This window comes from Nothobranchius furzeri, chromosome 3 (genome assembly GCF_043380555.1).
Source record: "Nothobranchius furzeri strain GRZ-AD chromosome 3, NfurGRZ-RIMD1, whole genome shotgun sequence".
Classification (NCBI taxonomy): domain Eukaryota; kingdom Metazoa; phylum Chordata; class Actinopteri; order Cyprinodontiformes; family Nothobranchiidae; genus Nothobranchius; species Nothobranchius furzeri.
In genome coordinates this window covers 78,098,100-78,108,478 of record NC_091743.1, presented here as the reverse complement: position 1 = coordinate 78,108,478, position 10,379 = coordinate 78,098,100, and positions in this window count along the sequence as shown.

Here is a 10,379-nt window from a genome sequence, read left to right as displayed (position 1 = left end):
TGGCGGTGGACGTCAACGCCTATTTACTGAACAACAAGAACTTGCATTAGTGGACATGGTCAGGGCAAATAATGCGATCCGTCTCCACCAGCTACAGAGTCACATAATTGCAGATAGACAGAGTTTTGGCAATATAAATACAGTATGCATTACCACCATTAGACACATCTTGACAAAGCACCATATTACAATGAAACAACTGTACAGGGTTCCATTTCAAAGGAACAATGCCATAGTGAAGGAACTTCGACGTGAATACGTACAGGTAAGTGTTTCAGTCCTCTACATTTACAATACAAAAGAGGAGCAGTCAAATAGCTGAGTCTGTACCATTGGTTCAGTACCACATTGACACTGTATATTCAGAAAGCTAAACCGGCCCCTGTGTGATGAGGTGGTTCAATTCTATATCAGTGTAGTTGTGTACTTTGAGTAATGCCATCCATACAGTACTGTACAGTACAGTAATATGTACTTTTTCTTGCAGAGAATGATCGCCGTGGATGGAGCTGCTCAGCCTCATGAGTATATTTACATCGATGAGGCTGGATTCAATCTGACAAAAAACAGACGACGGGGGCGTAATCTTATTGGCCGAAGGGCAATTGTGCACGTCCCTGGGCAACGTGGAGGAAATATTACATTGTGTGCTGCCATTAGCCTTCAAGGGCTACTGCACCATCATGCCAAATTGGGGCCCTACAATTCACAGGAAATACTCACATTTCTTGATGGTCTACATGACATCGTCATACAGAATAGACCAGAGCAGCCCAGGTTTGTTGTTGTGTGGGATAATGTTAGTTTCCACCAGGCTGCTCTGGTCCAAGACTGGTTTACTCATCATGAAGGATTTGAAGTGGTGTACTTGCCCCCTTACTCCCCATTTTTGAATCCTATAGAGGAGTTCTTTTCAGCATGGAGATGGCGCGTATATGACCGCCAACCCCACGCCCGAATGCCACTTTCACAAGCAATGGAACAGGCCTGCGGAGGTATTGAAATCAGGTCAATTCAGGGATGGATTAGACACACAAGGGGATTTTTCCCCCGATGTTTAGCCGGAGAAGATATTGCTTGCGATGTGGACGAGGTCCTGTGGCCCGACCCCGATAGACGGCAGGATCCATACATGTAACTTCTTTTGTGTGAAGTTCAGTTTGTTTTATTTTTGCTTTACAGTAACTGAATTTCCTGTCATATGAATTTCACTACTGTAATGTAATTGCAGTAATGTTGATTTCAGTATTTTATTTTTGGAATTATGAGAAACATCTGGAATTGTAACTGAATAAATACAGTACAAGTGAAAGACTGCAGTGTTTTATTTAAAGTAGACTAGTGTGTTGCCGCAGATATGAGAGTGTATTGACATGTGGAAGTGGCCATCATTTAGTCATCAAAGTGAGGTTTTGACAAAGGATTGTTCAGTTTTGATGGCAGAGTTTGTATCTGGCATAGATGTGAATGGTTTATTTCCCAGTGATTTCCGTACTTCCTTGTGTGTGGAGTTTTGGCACCATGAGCCAAGTTTTGCAAAGTGTGTTCAAGCAATGGACTAAAACTGTAAGAAGGATCGCCAAAGTAAAGTCCATGCTGTCAAAAAGGATGTAGAAACAGTAATTCCTACTTTTATTACATCAAGGCTTCATTCCTTTAATTCTTTGTACCTTGGTGTTTACAATCCCACCTCTCATCTTCAGTTGGTGCAGAATGCTGCCGCACGGCTGCTCACCGTGACCAAAAAGGGAGCATGTTACTCCTGTTCTGGCCTCCCTGCACTGGCTGCCTGTTCGTTTGAGAATCCAGTACAAGGTGCTTTCATGGGCTTTACATCTCTGCATGGCCTTGCTCCAGATGACCTCTCTGAGCTGCTGATAAGGGTTAAGGGTCTTTGAGGTCAGCTGAGGATGCTCCTGAAGTCCCAAAAACCAGACGCAAGCTCAGAGGTGACAGGGCTTCTCTGTAGCAGCCCCTAGGCTCTGGGATGAGCTGCCTAGAGCATTAGGTCGACCTCTTCTGTCAGGTTTTAAATCTCTTTTGAAAACCTGTTTGTATGATGTGGCTTTTAACTCAGCATGAGTCTTTTTAGAGTTGTATCAGTGTTTGTTCTTAAGCTTTAGTCTTTATGTTGTGTATTGTTTTTGATGTTTTACTTTCTGTAAAGTACTTTGGTCAGTTTTATACCATTGTAAGGTGCTACACAAATAAAGCTGTCTTGTCTTCTTTTTGCTTTCTCAGGTCAAAAACAACAAACACAATCAAAGCTCTGATTTTACAGCCCTAAGAATTCTCATCACAAATTCAGCATCAGAATTATTTCCTCATGAGTTCATGAACTCAAAAACATCAAATTTAGTTGTTTTTTTTACATATATAACAGCTCAGATTTAATGTGCTCAGGGTGGTGCTGCCCCCTGCTGCTCGCTGTGGGAAGGAGAACCTCTGGCCTGACCAGCTCTCAAGTGATACCCGTGTCTGATCCTCCACAACTCCACTCAGCAGGTTCTGGGTGTTTTATTTTCCCTACACACCTGATTCAACGGGTCACTCACCAGTTCAGCAGGTAATGAGGGTCTCCAGAAGCCTGTTTCACACCTCATTTATGAAGCTTGCTTACGCACAAGCAGGATCTGAAGAATGCCCAAGTGGAGTTTTAGTGAAGATCAAAGTTTTATAAATGAGGTCCATGGTGATTAAAGGTGTGGTGGAGGAGAGAAACAATAATCTGAAACCACTTCAGAGAAAACAAAAGAGGACTTTTAGGTTTTTTAAATAGAATTTTATCCAATGTTTTCATTTTGCTCGGCGATAGGAGGCAGCACGTAGCTAAATCGTTGCAAACAAGCAGTATTTTTGTGTCTGAGTAGGAGGCTTTGGGCATGTTTCAAACGATTCCAATTCAGATTCAATTTCCCTGTTTCTATTCCAGTTCCTATCAATTCCTGATTCCGATTCTTTCAAGTCTCAGGATCTGAAAACATTTCATGTTTTAAATGAGCGGGCTAACCACAGGTCCTACTTGATGAACACATCTGAACTTCAACACGAGTTTTTCTTCCATGATCGAAAACATCACCTTCAAAAGAAAAGAGCGAACGCACAAGCGGTGTGTTTGTTCACCGCAGCCAAAGTTTGGAAGCTGCAAGGAAGAGAGGCTACATGTCTTCAAGATAACCGGAAAAATCCAGCAGATTTCAACTAAAACTCTCAGGATGTCTACAGTACACCCACGCAGGGACGTCACTAGGATTGAGAGATGGGGGGCTTAGCCCCAGGAGCTTGACGTTTTTGTCCCTCTCTGCAAAGACTTCATCAATGAATTAATCTTTTGAAGAACATTTAACAGAACCTGTTATTTTATCACTTTTTTCCTGCCTTCTTTCATTTTCTCTCTTCTTTTTGTCAAAAATAACCCTAAATCAGTTTATTAGCGTCGTCTATGTTGAAGAAAGATGTTATATATATCCATTAGAATTAGATATGTTATGTTTCCACATAAAGACATTGATTTCAGTCTACTGCACCTAACAGGGGGAAATGGTGTGGTTATCAGCTTAGTTGTAATTCCTGCTGAAATCTCACAATAAAGAACTGACGAGTATTTGTCAGACCTTTTTTCTGCCAGATGAGTGTACAGGTGAGACAGTTGTAATATATGAATAACACTGATATGATACGGAACAAAGGAGGGTCCTTGAATTGACAAAAGAACTAAAAACTACCCAGCCGGTGGTCCTCTTTACCTGAACAAAGGCCAGTTTAACCCTTTTAGGAACGGGTAAAGCGTCAGAATATGGGCACCTTAATCATGACACATAAATCACAACTAGGAATCACTTTTGCAGCCAGTGGATGGTGATCGGTAGCTGAGCAGCAGGAAGCAGCTCAATAAGCTGTTGATTGGCTGTTTTTCTGGAAAGCAGTATTTCCTGGACACGCTTTGATTGGATGAAAGAAAGCTGTCTGTGATTGGCTGGTGGAGAGGCTACCTTGCTTTGTAAGTTGGGCGTTGAGCGAGAGCAGGAAGAGATCTGCACGTGGAGACGTATATATGTCGATGGTGGAGACGGAGTTGGGTGAGCAGTGGCTGGGCCCCAAGTGCAAGTGGGGGGTCCCAGGCCCGCCGGGCCCACCCACTACGCTGCGGCTGCTGTGGCTCCCAGTGTGCTCCCAGAGGGCGGTGGGGGGCCTGAGTGACCTTTCATTAACCTTGTAGAAGGTCCTTTTAGTGCATATTGGCTCAAGAAAAGTATTTAAATATACGAAAATGTTGCATAGTATGGCTTTAATTATTAGTCATCACTTTTCTCCATTTTATGTCCTTCCTAATTTTTTTTTTGATTTCAGTGCGTGTGTGACTTGGTGTGTGTGTGTGTGTGTGTGTGTGTGTGTGTGACTTGATGTGTGTGTGTGTGTGTGTGTATGAGTGTGTGTGTGTGTGTGTGTGTGACTTGATGTGTGTGTGTGTGTGTGTGTGTGTGTGTGTGACTTGATGTGTGTGTGTGTGTATGAGTGTGTGTGTGTGTGTGTGTGTGTGTGACTTGATGTGTGTGTGTGTGTGACTTGATGTGTGTGTGTGTGTGTGTGTGTGTGTGTGTGTGTGTGTGTGTGTGTGTGTGTGTGTGTGTGTGTGTGTGTGACTTGATGTGTGTGTGTGTTCTCCTGGTTAGTTCTTACTGCTGTACAACAGGTCAGACAGGTAAATGCAGAAGTTTAATCAGTCTATTTTTAGTGTGTTACACAGCCAGGTGAGCAAACCACTTCACTGTAAGATACGAGACTGGCTCTCTGTCCAGGGTGTACCCCGCCTGATTGCACGTTGACCGCTGGAAATACCCCCCCCCCCCCCCCCCCCCCGACACACACACACACACAACCATGCGTGAACAAAGCGGGTTCAGAATATGGATGGATGGATGGATGTAAGATATGAAAATAAAAATGAATAAAAACATGAAACAGATCAAAGAGACATCAAGGGAAACATGTGGGGACCCCCAGGGATTAAAGCCTGATGGTAAAGGTCCATTCTGAGTCTAACTTTAGAGTGATCTGCGATGGTACGTAGGTGTCAGAGGGCAGATTGTTCCACAGCTTCGGGGCCACCACAACAAAAGCATGATCACCTGTTTGTACCTTGACCTGGGGACATCCAGGAACAGCTGACCTCATGACCCTGCCACTCTACTGTGCATATGTAATGATGTAGAAGGGAGTAGTGCCATGCGTACCTTGAAATCAACATTTTGAACTTGCAGGAATCCAGTGGAGTGATGACAGAACAGTTTGGGACTAATTGTTAGCAAACTAGCAGCAGCTTTTATTAACCCTAATCGGGATGGAAGTCTGTGATAACCCAGGCTGTTACCACCGTACTCCGGCCTCGGACTGACAAAAACATGGAAGGTTGTTCAAGGTCATGGGGTTGGAGGAATGGTTTGACTCGAGCTAACAGCCTGAGGCGGAAGAAGCTAGCTTTAACAACTGGGTTGATTTGTTTATGAAACTTCGTTCCACTGTCAAAGATGATGCCGATGTTCCTGGCATGCTGTTCTAAGGTAGAGACAAAAGAGCCAAAGCCTGACGGGGATGTTTGTCAGATTAGCAGCAGAGTTTTCCTGGAAAGGGTTTTTATTTTGGTTTTGAACACGTCAGACGTGTAAAATGCCTCCATTTCTCAGAGGATGTGTGTGTGTGTGTGTGTGCACACACAGGTGCATATGTGTGTGTTTTCCTGGTTAGACTTTGCTAGTGCAGGTCACACAGGTAAAGTTCACACATTCACAGTTAAAAGCATCCAGACAGTTTTTGGGCCAACAGATCAGGTTTTAGAGGCTGGAGAACGTCTGCTGCTCCTTAACCTTTTGGATTTCTATGATTTGACTTCTCTCACACGGACCTCCTCAGCAGCTGTTGAAACACCTTTTGACACACTCTTGTGTTTCATAGACTGGCTGTCCTCACCGTGTCCTCCTGCTTCTGTCGGCGTCAGCTGCACGTAAACATCTAACCATCACTGAAAAAGCTGCTTTTTATTATTTTTCTCAGTTCTACAGAGTTTCCTCTTGTAGGTAGTAAGAAAGTGGGGTTGTTATACAAGTTATAAATAAGAAAACTGAGAGAAACAAGCAGAAAATTTATTATTTTTCTCTTTTAATGGACTTTCAAACCTTTTTTAATCTAAAAACTGATGAAGCCCTGATCGTGTTTCCATACTTGACCAGCTGGTGGCACCACTGTCTTGTCTTGGCTATACGCTAGTGAGCAAAACACCTCCACATGTTTGCACACACATTGATTTGAGCAACTCAACACACATTTTCACACCTCACACACAGATGAAGTAAATAAATAAAATATCAGCTATACACTGAGTAGTGAATTAGCCAGTCAGGACTTACTAAGTACGTGAAAACATTTAGCAGAAGAGAGGGTAGGGAGGGTTGGGGGTGATAATATGTGTCCCCCCTCTGCCCCCTACAGGGGGGAGAGACGACTGCACCTCAACACAAAGCACAGACTCTCCACCAGCCCCACAAGGGAGAGGCACGCATGGACGCAGACGCTGGGCCTTTGGACTTCTCCGTCTCCTGGGGAGTGTTGCAAAGCAGTTCCCCACCAGGGCAACAGAGGGCGTAACGCTGTTGTGTGGTATCCGATGCATTTAATACAGGGAGCCTAAGTCTCCTCCCTTTCCGGTCGACCCCTGAACGAGGCTAAAAACGCTATTTTCTAACCCGCTTTTCCTTACGCCCTGGATCACACTTGTTGTACCACAATGTAAATGAAAAGTAATGAAGGGTGTTTCGACCACGCCAGTCACGTACTTTGAGATTTATCAGCTTGTAAAAGTTCGTATTTAGCATGACTAAAAATCGGCACGTCGCATACGCGACATCACCACAGGGTCTCCGCTCCCCCAGCTTAGCTGCTACTCACCACATGGCCAGGTTTAAGGTGGTTCGTTCTTCCTGAAGGAAGGATTTGAAGTTTGCTGAACTTACAGCCATTTTCCCTCACTTTTCTCTGTGTCTGGTTCGATGACGTCACGTTGGTGAAGCGCGTTTGTAGTCCTGGACTTGTTTTCACACCAAACCTAAAATAAAGTTTCTCTCATAAGAAAATAAGCACGTTCTTGGTATCAAAAAGCTTCTTTAAAATTCACAGAGATCATGTGTGAAGTCCATGGCTCAAAACAAGTGGATTCAGAAAATAGCGTTTTTAAACCCGTTGACTTGTATTCATTTGTTCATTCTTCCAGGGACCCATGGTCCGGAAGTAGATGGGCGTGACTTACTGTGACAGGGTGAGCATCCTGTCACTGTATCCTGATTGGTCGTGCACCCTGGCTACTTGGCCAACAGGATGTCACGTTGGCTGACTGGTTAGCGAGATTGACTCTCACCTGGGAGTCTGGGGATTGACTCCCACCCGGGCCTTCGTTCCTCCACCTTGCCACATTAGACTCCCTATTGTGTTTTTTATTGTGGGTTTTTCTGTCTTTAACCCTCTGGAGGCAGGCGTAGTGGATTAGCAACGTTAAAAGCTACCTACCTGGTTACTCCACAAACGTATTTCATAAGCATTTTTTTACTCGGAAGTTCCCCTGAAGAACTTGTTTGTCCTTTTATCAAAACTTATTTAGAGCCTGAGTGGGTTATGAGACTTTTTAACATGGACAAATTAGTCCCTCCTCCTCCTCCACCTCTTCATGCACTCGCCACCTGTAAACCTACGTTTCCAATCATTTTCGTCCACGAATAAAACACTTGCTCCAGCCACGGGGGAATAAAATGTTCATATTTATTGAGTTTTTTCACGAGGTATTCTTCAAACTGCTCCGTGTCTGCCACTGGATTCCTTCAACTCTCTTTATGTATTTGATTGTGCAATGGCGGCGCTGTAGACGACAACGGCGTCCTAACCAATCACAAGTGTGCGTTTTCCGTCGTGTCAGACGGATGTTAAGAATAGAAAGCTTGACTCCGTCCATCCTTGTGAGCTGCTGGAGAGCCCTCGAAAGGACAGATAATGGGGCTGCTGATTTTTCCAATATCCTCCAATAGCTCCATACATTTTTGATATATCAGATAACTGCCCACTCCAATTAGCAGGTACCCGAAAAATCATAGATCCAAGAATCCATATGTCTTCTGTGTCCCTAACGGAAAGAAGGGGAAGACACATGATCACTCCCAGGAACCCAAAATTTATCCAACCGGGTGCGTTCCATGCAGGAATATGGAGCTCCCTTCTCTGTTCTGAACGTTGTAAAAATGTCATCAATGATGTTGTGCGACCAGTTGACCAGATCCATAATTTTAAATGTTGATTCCAGAAAGAATCCAAACATTCGCTCTGAGAAAAGACAGGACAAAGCCTTGGGAAGATAAGGGGTCAAAAAGAAAAGCATTGTAAAAACTATTATTCTGACTCCCATACTAAATCATCAAGGAGCTGCTCATATGGTTCTGAGAGGTCCTCGAGAAAACTTTAAATCAGTTTTGAAAGCAATGGTGACGAGTCCTAGACCCAATGCAGAGTCTTGAAACTGCAGGGAGTTACAGGGGGCATGAACAAACTTGTGACCCGTGAATACCCACGCTTCTCTTTCTGTTTCCTGTCCTAAAACCAGCGATGACGATGATGGCTCCAGTTCCTCTTTTCTTTTCCACCACATGTGCCTGACCTTTTGCATTTGTGCTCGACACCTACAGTTCTTCCTAAAACCAGGAGACAAAGTTTCTACTTTGCATTTCACTTCTGTTTCTCTGACGTCACCAGACTGTTCCAAATGTCATCAGAGCTGTAAAAAACAAAAATGAGAGTTAGATTTTCACCGGAGGTTCACACTGAAGTAACTCCAGTGCTAAAGCTCACAGACATGAATCATCAGCTGGAGAAGCAACAAAAGAACAACATTACCCAGAATACTTTAACACCACAGGAGCAAATACACACTAAACACCTGAAGCACAAAGAAACAGGACTGAAACGATCGCCGACTTTGAGATGACAGGAAGACACAACTGATACACAAAATAAACACACATACACACACACACACATGCACGCACACACACACACACACACACACACACACACACACACACACACACAACATATATACCAAGTAGTGTTGCTATGGATACATTGTGATTTCTTAGTAAATATTCTATTTGGTGAGAGATAAACTTTATTGTATTTATCCTAGTGAATCTATAATTAAACGGGTAAACTAGTAGTAGCACATTCAGTGTCAAAGAAAGTAAAATGTTATTATCAGGAGAGGGAGAATGATTAAGTGGTTAGCAGCAGTGTGCTAGCCGATGGCCCCCTCCATGAGGGCACCGCAGCTCAGCAGAACACCTTCTTCTGGGGAGAAAAACAATTAGAGAAAAAATAAACAGCAGTGTAATGAATAAAAAGGGTCAATTTTCACCATAGAATTGACACAGCATAATCTTTAATACACGCCAGAGCTGCAAAGTCAAGGTTACGCCAGCTGGAGGATCCAGACGCACAAACCAACCTTTTGCTCACTTATTGTTCTTCAACACAGAAATAAATAAACTGTCAAGGTCTCCCGCAAAAGCCCACCTCTGCTAAAAGTCAGACTGCTGGATTCCTCACTCTGGATAAAAGTGATTCTACATGAATCCTTCAAGGCTTTACAACTTATAAGTTAATTAATCATGATGAATGAACAAGATGTTTAAATCAAATGTTTGAATTAACTGTGCTTAAATCAATGAATTTAAAATGAATATTGTTCTTACAATGATCAATTTATATCACAAATCACTATGTGTTTGATTTAACAAATTTATTTATTTATTTATTAACTTATATTTTAAGGAGGATACAACCACTTGAGATGAAGCATCTCATTTACAAGTGGGTCCTTCTGGAAACAATGATGCAAATACAAAGACAAGATAACAGAGCAATAAATTGAATTCAAAACAAAATGACTAACACTACCACAATAAAAAATAAAAAATAAATACATTAAAATAATAATAATAATAATAATAATAATAATAATAATAATAATAATAATAATAATAATAATACAGAAATTAATAAATAAAAAATAAATACAATAAAAAAATAAAAAAATAAATAATAATAATAATAATAATAATAATAATAATAATAATAATAAAATAAAGAAGTTAATCATTGTTTACACTCATACACATTACAATAAGATACTCATTAAGGTCAAAAACATCGTTGTATCTGAAGGAAGGCATGGCTTTCTGAGGAACGTTTAGGTAAAGCCTTCCAGACATGGCACATTCTGATTTGCCAGAATGCCCGGAAATCATAACAAAGTAGTTTAATAAAACAAGACTTACTTCCCGAGTAAT